Consider the following 17548-nt stretch of genomic DNA (forward strand, 5'->3'; position numbering starts at 1 on the left):
TATTAGGTGGGAAGATTTGGGAGAATGGCATTGAAACATGTATAATATCATGTATGAAACGAGTTGCCAGTCCAGGTTCGATGCACGATACTGGATGCTTGGGACTGGTGCACTGGGACGACCCAGAGGGATGGTATGGGGAGGGAGGAGGGTTCAGGATGGGGAACACATGTATACCTGTGGCGGATTCATTTCGATATTTGGCAAAACTAATACAATATTGTAAAGTTTAAAAATAAAATAAAATTAAAAAAAAAAGAATTGTTTTCAAAAGTAAATGTATTAGAAGGATATCTTTACATATTTAAAATACGGCTCATGATCTGCATCTAACAGTTTTAATATCAGTAATTTTAAAGTAGAATTGTTTAAAATGAAATAAAATATTTATAGAAACTCCTATTGTTGAGCTAATCACCCCTCTGTAAGTTGCCGTTAAACTTACAGAGGGGTGATTAGCTCAACTGTGTTTGCGCCTGGATACTCTGTGAGTGTCTGACTGTTCCACTTTCTCAACCTTGGCAAGCAGGATGGTACCTTTGGGTATTGCTTTTTTCTATCTTTCCCCCAAATTGTCACAGGACATTTAACCCCAGGTTTTGCAGTGTAAGTGAAGTCTCTGTCTTATTTTATCCAGTAAAACAACAGTGCATTGTTCCCAGGCTCACCTCTGGGATGGGATATGGATGAGAATCATCTCGACTGCCTCCCCACTTCTGGCATCACTCTGAGAAGTGCCAAGAATGTATAATCAAAACCCCAGAGGGGAGAGATGAGCTAAGTGGTTCAAAATAGTTAGAGCATAGAATTGAGCTAGTTTTTCAAGATGGATAATGGGCTTGAGTTTTTAATCTCTTTTTGTTTACTCATCTCAATCACCAGGTGTGTTGAAAGCTCATTGGAGGAGAATTTGGACCAGCAGTCAGGAGGCTGGGGTCTAGCCTACCCCAGGGATCTCTCCCTACTTTCTTCTAGCACTAACATTCTTGATAGTAACGAAGTGTTTGAGGCCAGGGGGCAGGTGCTGGGTTTAAAACAGCCCTTGGCAAAATGGACAAGTTCAATGTTCCTTCCCTGGCCCAGTGGCCCGGTGATGTCTCCTTTCCAAGGCTACTTTTGCATCCATGAGACCCACTCGTTTCACCTGTAGGTACTAATAGATCAGTTCTACTAATAGATCAGTTCTCTGGTGTTACCTTCTTTTCCATCTTTCTCTAGCAAAACTAGTTCTCTAGAGAGTACCAAGCACATGTCATTTACAACTTAGTGTAAGTTTAATAGGTTACATTCAAAATCACATTCCTTAGCTGTAGGACCGTCTCCTTCGGAGAGCAGTTTCAGTCATCTGGGAGGGTGGGGAGCTGTCTTTGAGGGTCAGGAGCTTCTTATGCATCTGCCAGGTAGGTAATCCCCTTTTTGCTGGGGAGAGAAGGCCAGGTGTGAATAAAAGAACCATGTTAAATGACTGCTGTGAGTTTGTAATGAACAGGAAACATCTGTGACCAAGATTAAAAGCCCAGGTCTGGTTGACTTCGTCCATCTTCATCTTCTTGCTGCTAAGTCACTTCAGTCGTGTCCGACTCTTTGTGACCCCATAGATGGCAGCCCACCAGGCTCCCCCATCCCTGGGATTCTCCAGGCAAGAACACTAGAGTGGGTTGCCATTTCCTTCTCCAACGCATGAAAGTGAAAAGTGAAAGTGAAGTCGCTCAGTCGTGTAGACTCTTAGCCACCCCATGGACTGCAGCCCACCAGGCTCCTCCTTCCATGGGATTTTCCAGGCAAGAGTACTGGAGTGGGTTGCCATTGCCTTCTCCTGTGGAGGGGCTACCACAGAGCAAAGCTCTCGGGTCTCATAAAGAGGCCCATAGGGGAAACCAGAGCAAGTAGGGGCCCCCAGAATGGGGGCTAACAGCTCAAGACAGCACGGGGTGCAGCAAAACTTCCTCCCTGGCTCTGCTCCCCTCACTCCACCCCAGGCTCTCCCCACCCCCATCCACGAGCATTTCAAAACAGGCAAGAATACTGGAGTGGGTTGCCATTCCCTTCTCCAGGGGATCTTCCTGACCCAGGAAACAAACCGGGGTCTCCAGCATTGCAGGCAGATTCTTTATCATCTGAGCCACCAGGGATACCTCCAAACAAGAGTTAGATGCCATGAAGTAGGTGGCAATGCCTTAACCAAAGGCCTGTTGTCAGGCCAGAGAGCTTCTTCCATCCTAGTCAAGGGGAATGCTAATCTTTTCTCCTTTCATACAACACATAGAAGACATATACCCTAAATTAAAACTTTAAAAGGTTGAGAAAAAACCTAAGTACAAACAGAAGTTGTTTGAGTATTTCTTTCTAGACCCCAGTGGGTGTAAATGCACACTTTGTGGTGAGAGTGGCTGAGCCCTACTTCAGGATCTCTTGCTTTGTGCAATATTTTTATGTCTGACATTGACCGGAATCTATATTCCATCCACTGGATGAAGGAAAACCGGAATTCGATTAGATGAATGTTCACTGAAGGCCTGTCTCGTCCTGGATAGTCTACTAAATGCTAAGGGGTTAGTGACTCTATGCCTGGGATTATTCCAGGCAGACCTGATTTAAAATACTCATTTTCATTTTCCCACAAGTATAGTCACCCTGGCTGGTTGCATGCCCAGAGTTTTAGTAAAGTATTGTGACAATTGCTATGGAATAACCAAAGGATGGAGAAGACTACTTCTGTTCCTCAGGTCTTATTTTGGGTTATGTTGTGTTAGCAATGGCCACAGTAAACAAAACAAACACAAAACAAAAAAACAACAGGGCCACCAAGGAGGAGCATATGGGAGCTCTAGATATCTTGGTGATGTGGTGATGTCTCTTTCTGAACCCAAAAGGAGGGTGCACAGATTTCCCTTTATTATTCTTATTTAATCCATGAAACAGTAGTCATGTATGGATGTGAGAGTTGACCTGTAAAGAAAGCTGAGCACTGAAGAATTGATGCTTTTGAACTGTGGTGTTGGAAAAGACTCTTAAGAGTCCCTTGGACTGCAAGGAGATCCAACCAGTCCATCCTAAAGGAGACCAGTCCGTCCTGGGTGTTCATGGGAAGGACTGATGTTGAAGCTGAAACCCCAATACTTTGGCTACCTGATGCGAAGAGCTGACTCATTTGAAAAGACCCTGATGCTGGGCAAGATTGAGGGCAGGAGGAGAAGGGGATAACAGAGGATGAGATGGTTGGATAGCATCACCAACTCAATGGAGATGAGTTTGAGTAAACTCAGCGAGGCCTGGTGTGCTGCAGTCCATGGGGTCACAGAGTCAGACATGACTGAGTGACTGAACTGAACTGAACTGACCAGGTACAGGGACACTTCTGCAAGATGAGCAATTTTATTAAAAGCAAAAGAAAATAAAAGAGGGCATTAAAGTTACAGAGCCCTCTGGGATTGAGCACAAATCGAATGAAGCAGGCCGTATGTTACTCAGACTAGTGGGGCTGAAACAGTCAGGGGACGCTTTGCCAATGTATATGGATGTGACACCTGGACCATAAAGAAGGTTGAATGCTGAAGAATCGATGCTTTTGAACTTTGGTGCTGGAGAAGATTCTTTAGAGTCCCTTAGACAGCAAGGAGTTCAAACCAGTCAATCCTAAAAGAAATCAACCCTGAATATTCATTGGAAGGACTAATGCTGAAGTTGAAGCTCCAATACTTTGGCCAAATGATGCAAAGAGCCGACTCATTGGAAAAGACCCTGATGCTGGGAAAGATTGAGGGCAGGAGGAGAAGGGTATGAAAGAGGATTAGAAGGTTGGATGGCATTACTGACTCAATAAGACTTCCCTGGTGTCTCAGATGGTAAAGCATCTGCCTACAATGTGTGAGACCCAGGTTCGATCCCTAGGTGGGGAAGATCCTCTGGAGAAGGAAATGGCAACCCACTCCAGTACTCTTGCCTGGAAAATCCCATGGATGGAGGAGCCTGGTAGGCTACAGTCCATGGAGTTGCAAAGAGTCGGACATGACTGAGCGACTTCACTTCACTTCACTGACTCAGTGGACATGAGTTGGAGCAGAATCTGAAAGATGGTGAGCGACAGGGAACCTTGGAGTGCTGTAGTCCATGGGGCTGCAAAGACTTGGACATGACTTAAGAGACTGAACAACGGCAATTGTGGGGCCTGGAAGCACAGTGGCATGTGCTTCCAGGTAGAGAGGAGCCTCTGGGACTCGCCAGGTGAGGTGAACAGTGAGAGCTAAGTATGGCAGTGAGGCTGAGCTGGAAGGTCTGGACATCAGCCCAGTGGGTCATGGGAGGGCAGCAGATGGGTGTTCATTCTGAGTCATAGGGTATCCAGTGGAGACATGGGTGAAAGTAGTTGTGGCATGTTTTGAAAGCCAGACAGAAGAATTTCAAAATCAGTTTGAGAGCACTGGAGAGCCATTGACCAAAGTGAATTTGGAGAAGGTTAATTTGAAGCTGTGGAGAAATGCTATCTGTTGATGTTATCTTCTGACACCTCCTGATTCATTCTATCCCTGTTTGTGATGCAGAAACAACCTCCTTCTTGGCTCCCTCCCTCTCATCTTAACTCTTGCTAGTCCACTTCCTGTACTTTTGGCTAAGAGATCTTCTAAAAATGCCATCTTCCCAGCTCAAACATGTTTAAATGGTCCCCACCATCTTTTCCATAAAGACCAAATGACCCTATGCCTTTTCCCTTGTCTTCCTCTCCAGGTTTTCCTTCCACTTCCCACAAGCAAAACTGAAGGCCTTGTACTTCCCTGAGCCCTCCACCCCTCCTGATGTTTACCTGAGCCATGAGACCACCACCCCCCCCCACCACCCCCAACTTCCTCTTACCCTGGCTGACTTTGGCTCATTCTTCACTTGGCTCAGCCATCAGTTCTCTTGAACGTCACGGCTCAGAGTGTGGTGTGTGCACCAGCGTCCTTCTCAGTATCTCCCGGATCTTGTTAGGGATGTAGACTCTCAGGCCCCACCTCAGACCCACTGAGTCAGATCTGCATTTAACAAGGACTCTAGGAGGATTGTGTGCATAGTGACTGTCTGGGCATTCTGGTCCACTTCCTTCACCACCCCCAACTGTAGGAGAATCAGGCTCCCATGCACTCCTGGAAGGCTTCCTAAGGGGACATTAATATCTGTTTATTTTCCTGTGTTTCCTTCCTTGATTTTGACCTCTCTGAGGACCAGGATGACATCTTATTCATTTTTGGTAGCTGACCCAGGGACTAGTCTAGTGCCAGCACACTATAGGTGTTCAATAAATGCTTGTTCCATGAGTGAACCATCAGCAGCAGCCTCATGTCATGAATGGTGATCCATTATTACTCTCACATCACTGATGACCAGCATAAGGGAGACCCCATACAGGATGCTTTGTTGAGACCTGGTTTAGTTTCAAGCATCTATTTACCTTAAATGAGCTGTGAGGCCAGCCAGGCCCCTGGTACCTGCCGGAGCCCAGAGCCCAGTGCTCGTGATGCTGACATTTAAATTCAAGAGACTCTCCTATTAGCAGGACTGCTTTTAAACAGCTGCCCCTTGGGGAAGAACCAACTGTTTGTGAAAAACAGCCTTGTCAATTAAACAACATTATCTTTCTGATCAAAGATCCACCTTGAAGACTTTTAATTTGGCCTTAAAGTGAGGATTGAGGGACTAAGTGACATGGGGCATCACTTTTGACTGCTTACCCTTAGTGGGGAGCCCTCATCAGGACTCTTGGCTCTGTGCACAGAATGGGAAGGTCACCCTAGCTCTAGAACTGGCTTTTCTCTCTATCTTGGAGATGGACATGGGTGACCCTCATGCCAGAGCTTCAACAATGAGAGAGCCTCCAGTTGACCCTGGAGTCCAAAGGACACAGACTGCCTCAGTCTTTCAAGGCCCAGTTGTAAAGTCTGGAGCATTGTCAAAGGGGGCAGGGGAACATGAAGATCAAGGCTTGGCCTTGGAAGTCCATGAACAGATTTTTGATGCTTCTCGCTTCTACCCTGAATTTTCTGTAGCCCAACTGAACTTAAAAAATGTGTCCTCTATTTGTGATGAAAGGAATAGCTTGTGTTTGCCAAGTCCTTAACTCTTCAATGCACTTTCCAATCTTGGGTGTCATTTGGTCCTCATGGGAGGCAGCAGAACAGTGTCACAGACTTTATTTTAGACGTGTGGTACTAAGGTGCAGAGAGAGGAAGAGACCAACCTCGTGTCGTGTGACTAGTGGGGTTGAGCTGAGGTTGGGACCCAGGGCTTGTGACTCAGTGCAGAGCTCTTTGCAGCCTGCTTCTTGATTTTACAAGATGGATTCCTGCACGTGGATACCACATGCCAGGATGGAAACACACCTTGTCTGCTAATTCTCACTCCTCTGAGAGATAGGAACTCTATCTTCCTCAATTGCCAGACTGGGAAGTCAAGGTGGACATCCCGTCTTGGCCAGACAAATGTCTCCTGCAGGACCCAGCTCCAGTGTGATTCCTTGGTTCTTTCCTGGTTATCAGCAGCCATGGGTACTCCTCCTTACTCTGCTCTTGAATCTGTTGGTCTCTCCTCTATAGCATCCATCATTGTATGGGATGGTAATCATTGGCCTTTGAGTGGTTTGAGGGTATCCTTTTTTTTTTTTTTTACAGGATTCAACCCTGGATAATAATATTCTTTCTCCTTCCTTTGAAATTTTGCCTGAACTTTTGTTTCTTTGGGGTCCTCTGGAGTAAAAGAAAGCGTATTATACATCAGGGCACATTTGACAGATACAAGTGATTATACTAACAGTGGGATTATTTCCCCACATGTCTAATGTATTCAGGCTTCTTTCAAATGAAATGAGTTTAAAACTCATCCCTAAAAACGAAATGAAGTCTTTAAGTTTTATTCTACCTACCTCCTTCTTTTATCTGGATTTTAAAACCTTTTTGTTTTTAATGAGAGTGATATTGTGCTGCATATAATTTACTTTAAAATACTTTGATACAAATAGCTTGATTTTATACTATATATCTTTATATATATATATGTATATACTCACACACATGGACTTAAATTATCTTTGTAACCAACACTAGAGGTTTTACTTTTTGTAGGTGAAAAAAATAGTGTTCAAGATCTGTGGATTGGTTAGAAATATTGCAGTAACTCTCCCCCTTTGGATAACAGAACATAAGAACATATACACTCATACACATATATTCATATAGCTATATCTGTATCTACATCTACCTATCTATATATCTATCTACTTCTCTGTGTTTGCACACCACAAAAGCATCCTCATGTTGGTATGTGTGATGTGTATGTATTTGTATATATGACCTATATCTCAGGTACAGTCTGTTACCCTAAGAGGGAGCATACATTTCTGGGCAAGCAGTTAGTGTTTTGAAAACTTCTTGTTAGTTAGAAGCCAATACTCCAGATGTGGACTTCAATTATCTTTGTAACCAACACTGGAGGTTTTATTTTTTATAGGTGAAAAAAATAGTGTTCAAGATCTGTGGACTGGTTGGAAATATTGCAGTGACCCTCCCCCTTTGCATAACAGACCATAAGAACATAGTCCAGTGGTCCACACCTTTTCAAATGATGCCAGATGTTTTCTTTGGAAATGATCCTGTACCAGCCACTGATTAGAGAATTCTGGTCCCACAAATCTAATTATAAAATCAGCTGAAACCTGCTGCTAGCCTATTGTTACATCTTCCTTTGGCGAACCTAAAACTTTCTACAGGGATGAGAGCTGGAATGTCATGCTTACAGACTTGGTTGTGTGAGCATTTTGGAGCTTGCTTGCTAGGTGAATGAATGTATATTGGTGGAATTTTGTCTGGGACTTAATTTTATTGTAAGCAAATGGTGGGGTTTCCCAGGTGGCTCAGTGGTAAAGAATCCACCTGCCAATGCAGGAGACACAGGAGACATGGGTTCAATCACTGGGTCCAGAGATCCCCTGGAGAGAGTAATGGCAACCCACTCCAATATTCTTGTCTGGGAAATCCCATGGACTGAGGAGCCTAGAGAGCTACAGTCCATGGGGTCACAAAAGGGTTGGACATGACTTAGTGGCTAAACAACAGCAGCAATCAAATGGCAAGGGGAGAGATCTGTAGACCCCACCCACCTCTAGCTACTGGACGCTGCCCGTGTTTACTAGAAAGAACCTAATAATTGCGAACAACCAAGTTGGCTTAGGTGAGATCACAACAGAAGATAATGGAAAAACTGAGTTCATCTCTTAGAGTAGTCTTTGGCTCATTAGGTTGCTTTATCTCCATTCTTAGGATATTCCATCATCAGCCTTCTCAGTTTTGCAAAGGAGGCTAATAAAGTATCCTCTAAGCAAACAACAAGAACACAACACTGCTAATGATATCTTAGCTTTGTCTTATCATGGCTCTGAAATTTAGTTTTCAAAATACACTGGGGGCCAAGGATGACATGGGTGCCTGTGTGATGAGCGTCATCCTGTCCAGAGAGAGAGGATTGCTTGACAGTGTACACAAGGGCAGTAATGATGGCAGCGCTATTATCAATCCAGGGCCACTGGGGAAAGGCTCCAGTTTCTTTAGCATGTTTCACCACGTGGGGCCTAGTAGGATTGAGGGCAGAAGTTTGCTGCAGATTTTGTGGGAATCCATGGCAGCTCAGCATGCTTTAGATGGTGGGGTAAATCCTTTGTCATCTCTCATTTCTAGGGTTGGAAGCTATAGAGGGATTTTTTTTTTATACACATGCAATAATAACTTGGCAAAAAGTCTGTATGTAGAAGAGAATCCTGGAATGAGATACATCAACTGTTAATTATGGTTGTCTTCGGATGGTGGAAATATGGATAGTACTCTTCTTTTGACTTTGTTTTTTTACAAAACATTTTAGTGCCTGATGATACGATTTTGAGGCCCTCAGTATAGAGTCTTTCAGCCTTGAGTGAGTTGGGGGTACAGTGTCCAAGCTCTGACTTGGCCACAGGGTGACAGCAACCCAGACTGACCCCTTGGGCGTTGCCAGACTTTTTATAGGAGGAAAGAGCCCAGAGAGGGAAGAGAGTTTCTTAATAGAGAAATGGAGGCTTGGATCATCTTAATTTCAATATTAGAAGAACAGTGACCTTTTTTGATACCCCAAGTTTCTACAACAGGTCACAATGCATCAGAAGCATTTCCCCATGCTACTGGATACTTTAACTAGATATAGCCAATATAAATATATATATTGGAGTCCCACCATCCAAACACACTCACTAAATTAAGGATTGAATGTTATGTCATTGAATGGCTGGATTATTATTCAATGAATGATAACTTTACAGTTGGAAATTTAGATCTTTTCATTTTTCATCATATACAATGAATATAATGTGCATAAAGCTTTCTTTGGCTTGTTTCTGATAACAGTAATATTAATTAATGTTTATGCAAGCTGCTTACCCTTCTAGAACTTCAAATTTTGTTGGCAAGGACTTCCCTGGTAGTCCACTGGTTAAGAATCTGCCTGCCAATGCAGGGGACATGGGTTCGATCCCTGATCTGGAAAGATCACACATGTTTCAGAGCAACTAAGCCTGTGGGCCACAACTACTGAAGCCTGTGTGCCTAGAGCTCATGCTCTGCAACAAGAGAAGTCACTGGAATGAGAAGCCCTTGCACTGCAATGAAGAGTAGCCCCCACTCACCTTAGCTGGAGAAAGCGGGCATGCAGCAACAAAGATCTGATGCAGCCAAATAAACTAATTAATTAAAAAAGAAACAAAAAGTCCAAACTTAGTTGGCAAGTAGGGTCAGGGACACAAGTAAAATAATAAAATGACACAGGACGAGATCCTATAGTAATCAGTGACAAATAATTTGTACAGCTAGTGCATAAATTTGGAGAAGGCAATGGCAACCCACTCCAGTACTCTTGCCTGGAAAATCCCATGGACGGAGGAGCCTGGTAGGCTCAGTCCATGGGGGTGTGAAGAGTCAGACACGACTGAGCGACTTCACTTTCACTTTTCACTTTCATGCATTGGAGAAGGAAATGGCAACCCACTGCAGTGTTCTTGCCTGGAGAATCCCAGGGACGGGGGAGCCTGGTGGGCTGCCGTCTATGGGGCCGCACAGAGTCAGACACGACTGAAGCAACTTAGCAGCAGCAGCAGCAGCAGAAATTGAAATATTACTTATACAAGTTTACTAAACTCACCTGATCTTTGATTTCAGATAAAGCTGAGTTCAAATACAGATACTGACATTTATTTGCTATGTGATTTTTGGATAAGTTACTTAACGCTTGACCCTCTTTTCTGAAAGATAATTTTTTTGGGGAGGAAAGAAATGCCTCATCTTGGATTTAAATCCAATAAATGCGTGCCAGAATATGAGATGCTTTTACGTAGCTGTGAATTTTAAGGAAAGATAATATTTTATTGGGCCATTCTGGAGTCCTTAAGTCACACCAAGTGTAAGTTTACACCCTCCCCTGAATTCCGTACACGTTTAGAATGTGGTACAGAGTGTCCTAGTTAATTCACGTCACTCATTCATGTAACTAATATTCACTGGCACTTAACATGTGTCAGGCACTAGTGGCTATGGGGACTTTTTATATCCTTTTCAAGGTGTATCAGTCTTATCAAAAATGGCCACAAATGCAGGGTAAAACAATTTTTTCTCTGAGCAATTGAGGGCCTGTATACCAAACCATTTTTGAAAAAAAGATTAAGTGATATGTACAGTCTGATTACTAATAAGCTCCCAATGGAAATGCCAGTGAACAGCAAAGTGGCACCTATAAGAAGCCCCTGCCTGGCTCAACCTTTAGGGGAATCGCACCTGGGGACGACTGCTATGACCTTATGAGCTGCTCATAATGTCTGCCCTTGAGGTCGGTGCTGCCCGCCCAGTGAGCACTAGTGATAAGTACTCCAGAGGCTGATGACTAAACTCAGGTACCTCAATTTATCCCCCCTTTTTAGGCAAGCCAACTCAGCCTGGAGAACTGGGTCCAGTAACACTGTGACCCCAGGGTTGTAGCCAGCAACACACTTCCACTTCTCTGCTGCTGCTGCTGCTGCTAAGTCACTTCAGTCGTGTCCGACTCTGTGTGACCCCATAGATGGCAGCCCACCAGGCTTCTCTGTCCCTGGGATTCTCCAGGCAAGAACACTGGAGTGGGTTGCCATTTCCTTCTCCAATGCATGAAAGTGAAAAGTGAAAGGGAAGTCGCTCAGTCGTGTCCGACTCTTCGCGACCCCATGGACCGCAGCCTACCAGGCCCCTCCGTCCATGGGATTTTCCAGGCAAGAGTACTGGAGTGGGGTGCCATTGCCTTCTCTTTCCACTTCTCTAGTCGTCTACTAACACTGAATGTTGTGTTCTTTTTATTTTTGCCTTGTGTCAAATATTTTTCCATATCAACAGACTTCCAAGAAGTTGTTCTTAATGGAAACATGGTATTCTATTACCCAGAATTGCTATAATTTGGTTAAACTTCTTCTTACTGGCTGTTTAGATCATTTCAATACTTTGTTATTCTTCATAAAACTCAATGTTATTATTATTTTTTTCTTGGTTGCTTTCTTGTGAAGCAGTACCAATATAGATTCCCACTGCACTTAAATTTATTTTTCAGCTGTGCTGTACAGCATGTAAGATGTTAGTTCACTGACCAGGGGTTGAATTCTGGCCTCCTAGCAGTGGAACAACAGAGACCTAACCACTGGACTACCACAGAATTTCCCTGCTCTGCAGTTTAAGGCAATGCAATTTCTCTACACGTTAACAGAGTACAATCAGTTCAGTTCAGTTGCTCAGTCGTGTATGACTCTTTGCCACCCCATGGACTGCAGTGCGCCATGCCTCCCTGTCCATCACCAACTCCCGGAGTTTATCCAAACTCATGTCCATTGAGTTGGTGATGCCATCCAACCATCTCATCCTCTGTCAGCCCCTTCTCCTCCCGCTTTCAATCTTTCCCAGCATCAGGGTCTTTTTGAATGAGTCAGTTCTTTGCATCAGGTGGCCCAAGTATTGGAGTTTCAGCTTCAGCATCGGTCCTTCCAATGAACACTCAGGACTGATCTCCTTTAGGATGGACTGGTTGGATCTCCTTGCAGTCCAAGGGACTCTCAAGAGTCTTTTCCAACACCACAGTTCAAAAACATCAATTCTTCAGCATTCAGCTTTCTTTATAGTCCAACTCTCACATCCACACATGACCACTGGAAAAACCATAGCCTTGACTAGACGGACCTTTGTTGACAAAGTAATGTCTCTGCTTTTTAATATGCTGTCTAGGTTGCTCATAACTTTCTTTCCAAGGAGTAAAGCGTCTTTTAATTTCATGGCTGCAATCACCATCTGCAGTGATATTGGAGCCCCCCAAAATAAAGTCAGCCACTGTTTCCCCATCTATTTGCCATGAAGTGATAGGACCAGATGCCATGATCTTAGTTGTCTGAATGCTGAGCTTTAAGCCAACTTTTTCACTCTCCTCTTTTACTTTCATCAAGAGGCTCTTTAGTTCTTCTTCACTTTCTGCCATAAGGGTGATGTCATCTGCATATCTGAGGTTATTGATATTTCTCCTGACAATCTTGATTCCAGCTTGTGCTTCATCCAGCCCACTTTTTCTCCTGATGTACTCTGCATATAAGTTAAATAAGCAGGGTGACAATATACAGCCTTGATGTACTCCTTTTCCTATTTGGAACCAGTCTGTTGTTCCATGTTCAGTTGCAATAAGAATTTCAAAAATTGTTTGCCAGTATGATATGTGGAAAATATGAGATTTCATGATTTAATTTGCATTTCCTTGATCATTGGGGAAAGTAGCTCATTTTTCACATGTATCTGTCATTTATATTTCCTTTTTGTGCATTGCTTGTTCACTCTTTTTGCTATTGGTGTGATCATCTTTTTCATATTGATTCAGAAGAGCTTTTTACATATGAAGGACACACATTTAATTTTAAGTGTTAAGATTCTAGTTAAAAGGGAAAGTGATCACTATGCAAAGAAAACATGAGCACATTGTGTTAGCTAGTTCCCAGTCTTGTTCTTCTCTAATTCACTGTGTCTGTGGAGACTAAAGTGAGGACTCTAAAATGCAAGTCTGATCCTGTCATTCTCTCTCTCTCTCTCTTTTTTTTTTTTTAAATTAATTTATTTTTGGCTGTGCTGGGGCACTGTGTCTTCTTTGCTGCATGTGGGCTTTCTCTAGTTGTGGCAAGCGCAGGCTATTCTCTAGTTGCGGTGCACAGGCTCTTCATTGCTCTGGCTTTTCTTGTTGCAGAACATGAGCACACAGGCTTCAGTAGTTGTGGCACACAGGCTTAGCTGCTCCACAGCATGTGGGATCTTCCCAGAGCAGGGATCAAACCTATGTGCCCTGCATTGGCAGGCGGATTCTAATCCCCTGGACTACCAGGAAAATGCTCTGACTCCTTTTAATAGTTCCTGATTGTACTATGGTACAGTCCATCTCCCACATGTAGAGTGGCAGGCCTTTTATTACGATCCTGCTTGCCCCTCTTGACTTTCCTTTCCTAACCCTCTATATCTAGTTCTAAGAGCCATTCATAATGCATCATCTTCAGCTACCAAGAACTGCCAACCTCTCCCCCTCTCTCTCTCTTCTGGGCCTTTGTGCTATATCTTCTGCCTAGACCTCTCTTCCAATTCTTTTTCTGATAACCACCACTCATCATCCAGATTTGCCTTGTACACCACTTCCTTTAGATCAGTGATTCTTAGCCAGGGATGCTTTGTCCTCAGGGGACTGGGTCTGGAGACATTTTTGACCATTATACTGGGAGAGAGTTATGTTAATGACATCTAGTGGTAGAGGCCAGGCTTCTCAGGTAGCTTAGCTGGTAAAGAATCCGCCTGTAATGCAGGAGACCCCAGTTTGATTCCTGGGTCGGTAAGTTCCTCTGGAGAAGGGATAGGCTACCCACTCCAGTGTTCTTGGGCTTCCTTGGTGGCTCAGATGGTAAAGGATCTGCCTGCAATGTGGGAGACTTGGGTTTGATCCCTGGATTGGGAAGAACCCCTGGAGAAGGGCATGGCAACCCACTCCAGTATTCTTGCCTGGAGAATCCCCATGGACAGAGGAGCCTGGAGGGCTTCAGTCCATGGGGTCGCAAAGAGTCACACACGACTGAGCGACTAAGCACAGCACAGCACAGTGGGTAGAGGCCAGGGATGCTGCTAAATATTCTATAATGCACAGGATAGCCCTCCACAACAAAGAATTATCTGGCCTGAAATGTCAATAGTAGTGAGGTTGAGAACCCCTGTTCTAGACCTAAAAAGTCTTTCCTAGTCTTCCCTCTGATTTACTAGAGGTAGACTTACTAATTTACCTCTCTATGCCCAGTCTAAGACTGGGCCTTCCTGTGCCCACAGCCTCCCAGAACATTATCCTGTGTTACCATGTTTGTGGATTTACTACACTGTATTGTGATTGTTCTCTAGACTAGAAGCTTCTTGAGGGGAAGAACATGTTTTGTTACTCCAGGGCCAGGGTTGAGAATGTGGTTGGCAGAAGCAGCGTAGCACATTGTGCAGTGGGGAAACAAAGTGCCTGGACTTGATGCCCAAACTCGGCTACTTGCTAGCTGTGTGCTCTTTGGTGAATTACTAACCTCTCTGTGCCTCAGTTTCCTCTTCTATAAAATGGGGATATTAATAGCATCTATCATGTGAGTTATCAGGAGGAGTACATGGGTAAATGTTGGTGGATTGCTTAGAGAAGTAAGCTCTCTATAAGATTATTGTATAGATTATTTCCTATAAATAAAGGAGTATTAATGAAACAAGTGCTCAATAAATATTTGTTGGCTGAATGACCAAGGCATGCCTTACTATGGGTTTGGTCATCTCTCCTTTTCTTATTTTTCTCCCATTTCATTCAGCACATAGTAATTTTCTCCAATGATTTGAAACGCTTCTTTGTAGTTCTTAATTTTTCTAGGCTCACATTATATCCCTAAGTAGCTCTGTGATCATGAGCTGCTCATTTTCCTTAAAAATGTTCCTATTTCTATTTGTGTAAAGGGGCAAATGAGAGTAAGCCAAAATATGGAATCATAAACACATACATGTATTTTGGAAATGACTTTCTTTTAAATAAAGTATGTATGTGGTTCCTCCTTTTGTATGCGGGGTGTACTATGGAGAGACTTTGACAAATGAATTTGTTTTAAAAGGAGATTTACACAAGGTACACTGAGCACATACTGCCGAAGTGTTGTGTACCATCTCAAATCAGCGTCGGCTGTTACATATTTGAAGTTAATTTGACGTTGAAGTAAACAAATCAAAATGTGTTTATGGAATAATTAGGCCCTATTCTCAATGCTGTGGCTAAGAAGTTTTGTCACAATTACTGATCAGTGGTTTTCTTTGTTTTGCTTTCAAAATTCCATAGCAACACACAAAAATAAAGCGGTTGCTATTACATGGGTACTCATGTAATTCCAGCATTCTGTATGCAGCGTATCTGAGGATGAAGTCAACAAATTCTTAGCTGAATCTTCTCTTGGTTCATAGAGTAGAGACTGGTTGGATCTTCAGAAATGGAGAGGAAAAGAGAACTTTTATAAATGTGGTCCAGTCTTCCACAATTGCTTTAAAATGCATGTTCCTGTTCCTTTCTTGCTTCCTCTTGTGCATTGTGGCTTTTTCTCCTTGCCACTGGGGAGAACTGGTTCACAATCTTGTGAAATGAAGTCTTCCATCCAGATCAACAAGGAAACTTGACATGAGAAACCAAACCAAGGGAGTATCATACTTCATACTTTAAAAAAATTTTTTTTTCCCAAAGAAGCTCATTATGTTCCCTAAAGGAGTATACAGTTGGACCTCGATATCCAGGGGGGTTTAGTTCTAGGATCCACCCAGATATAAAGATTTGCCTATGCCCAAGTCTGATAGTTGACCCTGTGTATTTGCAGTTTCCACTTCCAGAGATTCAACCAACCACTGATCATAAACCTAGTAGTATAGATATTGAGGGGGCCTCCCAGGTGGCTCAGTGGGTAAAGAATCCACCTACAATGCAAGAGACACAGGAGATGTGGGTTCGATCCTTGGGGTGGGAAGATCCCCTGGAGAGGGAAATGGCAACCCATTCCAGTTTTTTTGCCTGGAAAATCCCACAGACAGAGGAGTCTGGCTGGCTACAGTTGACAGGGTCACAAAGAGTCGGAAAGACTGAGCGTCTAAGCAGGGGGATAGGTATTGAAAAAAATCCAAGTATAAGTGGACCAAGGCAGTCCAAACCCTTAACTGTTCAAGGAGCAACTTTACTTAATCACATATACTCAGAGGGGTCTTTTTATGGTGTGCCAGTGGACTTGCTGGAAGGTATATTTAGGAGAAGGAATCTGCAGGATATTGAGGACTGGCTGGAGGGCTGGAGATGAGGATCCCTGCCCAGCAAATCTCCCTGAAATTGTTCTGACCCACTAGAAAGGTCTTGGAGTGATTTATTTTCCTCGAACTCCATCTCCCCGGTATTTACTCAAAGCAGGCTGGCATTTACAATGGGTCCTTCTACAAAGAATCTGTTTCTTTTCTGATGTTGAAATGAAGTTGCAGATCAGTCCCCAGTTCTTAGCTTGAGCGTCAGTTCCATCTTTCCTCCTTTCCTAAACCCCAAGACTCCTTGCCCTGGGCACACAGCCTACTGTTTTCCAACAGTGTCTCTGTCCCTGAAACGCGCGCTGCTCATTTGAGGTCCTTGGTGATGGTGGCGCTGTGCCACGGTCAAATCTCTGGGGTCTGCGGCTGAGTATTATTTTAATTTCTCTTCATCTAAATTCCTCATAGAGCAGCTTTTGAAACATGAGATTGTCTTATTAAGAGGTACTTATTGTGAAGTAGAGTGAGCTGCACCTTTGATGAAGACAGAAGAGGCCAAGTTTGACGGGTTGGACAGCGTTAGACAAAGAGAGTAATTAATGACTTAATTGCCTCTTCACCCTTTCCTTTTTAAGAAGTTTTTCTTCTTTTCTTTCAAAACTCACCAGGCTGAAAATTGGAATTCCCAATGCTATTTTACAGCTTAGTGCAAAAAGAAAAAAAAAAATGGAACCCAATTTTTCTCTTACATTTTCCTGTAACAGCATCCTCACTTACTTTCTAGAATCATCATCTATTGATTTTACCTGTAGTGGCCTTGGAAGTTGCAGTGATCTGTTTCTGAGAAGTTCAGTACCTTGTATGGATTTCCCTGTGTTGGTTTAAACGCTGATAAGATACATGGCAAATTAATGAAATAAAAATAGCTTTGTCAATAATCAGAAGAGAAGCCACTTTCAACATTTGTTCAGTACCCATTGCTTTTCAGGGCCTAGACAAAATTAGTGGGTAGGATTAAAGAATATATTCGTCTTTTATCCTATGTTTGAGTACTTGATCACAGAGGCATGGTTTAATCCAAACATCAATAGCACCTCGTCAATTCCATCAGAGACAGCTGTCAAAGTGGACTTTGGGTTTGTTAGAGCTTTGTGTTTTATCCTTTTTTAAGGTCATGGAGTATTTTCTTTGAT

The 17548-nt window shown here is 43.3% G+C and overlaps 1 non-coding gene across 1 annotated transcript; it reads right to left on the reverse strand.

Moving 5' to 3' along the window:
• Window positions 1-2139: 2139 nt before the first annotated feature.
• Window positions 2140-2262, reverse strand: LOC112578280. The gene has a single exon (XR_003102578.2). It is a non-coding gene; the product is annotated as a U6atac minor spliceosomal RNA (small nuclear RNA).
• Between the last annotated feature and the right edge of the window lie 15286 nt (window positions 2263-17548).

This window comes from Bubalus bubalis, chromosome 12 (assembly GCF_019923935.1).
Source record: "Bubalus bubalis isolate 160015118507 breed Murrah chromosome 12, NDDB_SH_1, whole genome shotgun sequence".
NCBI lineage: Eukaryota > Metazoa > Chordata > Mammalia > Artiodactyla > Bovidae > Bubalus > Bubalus bubalis.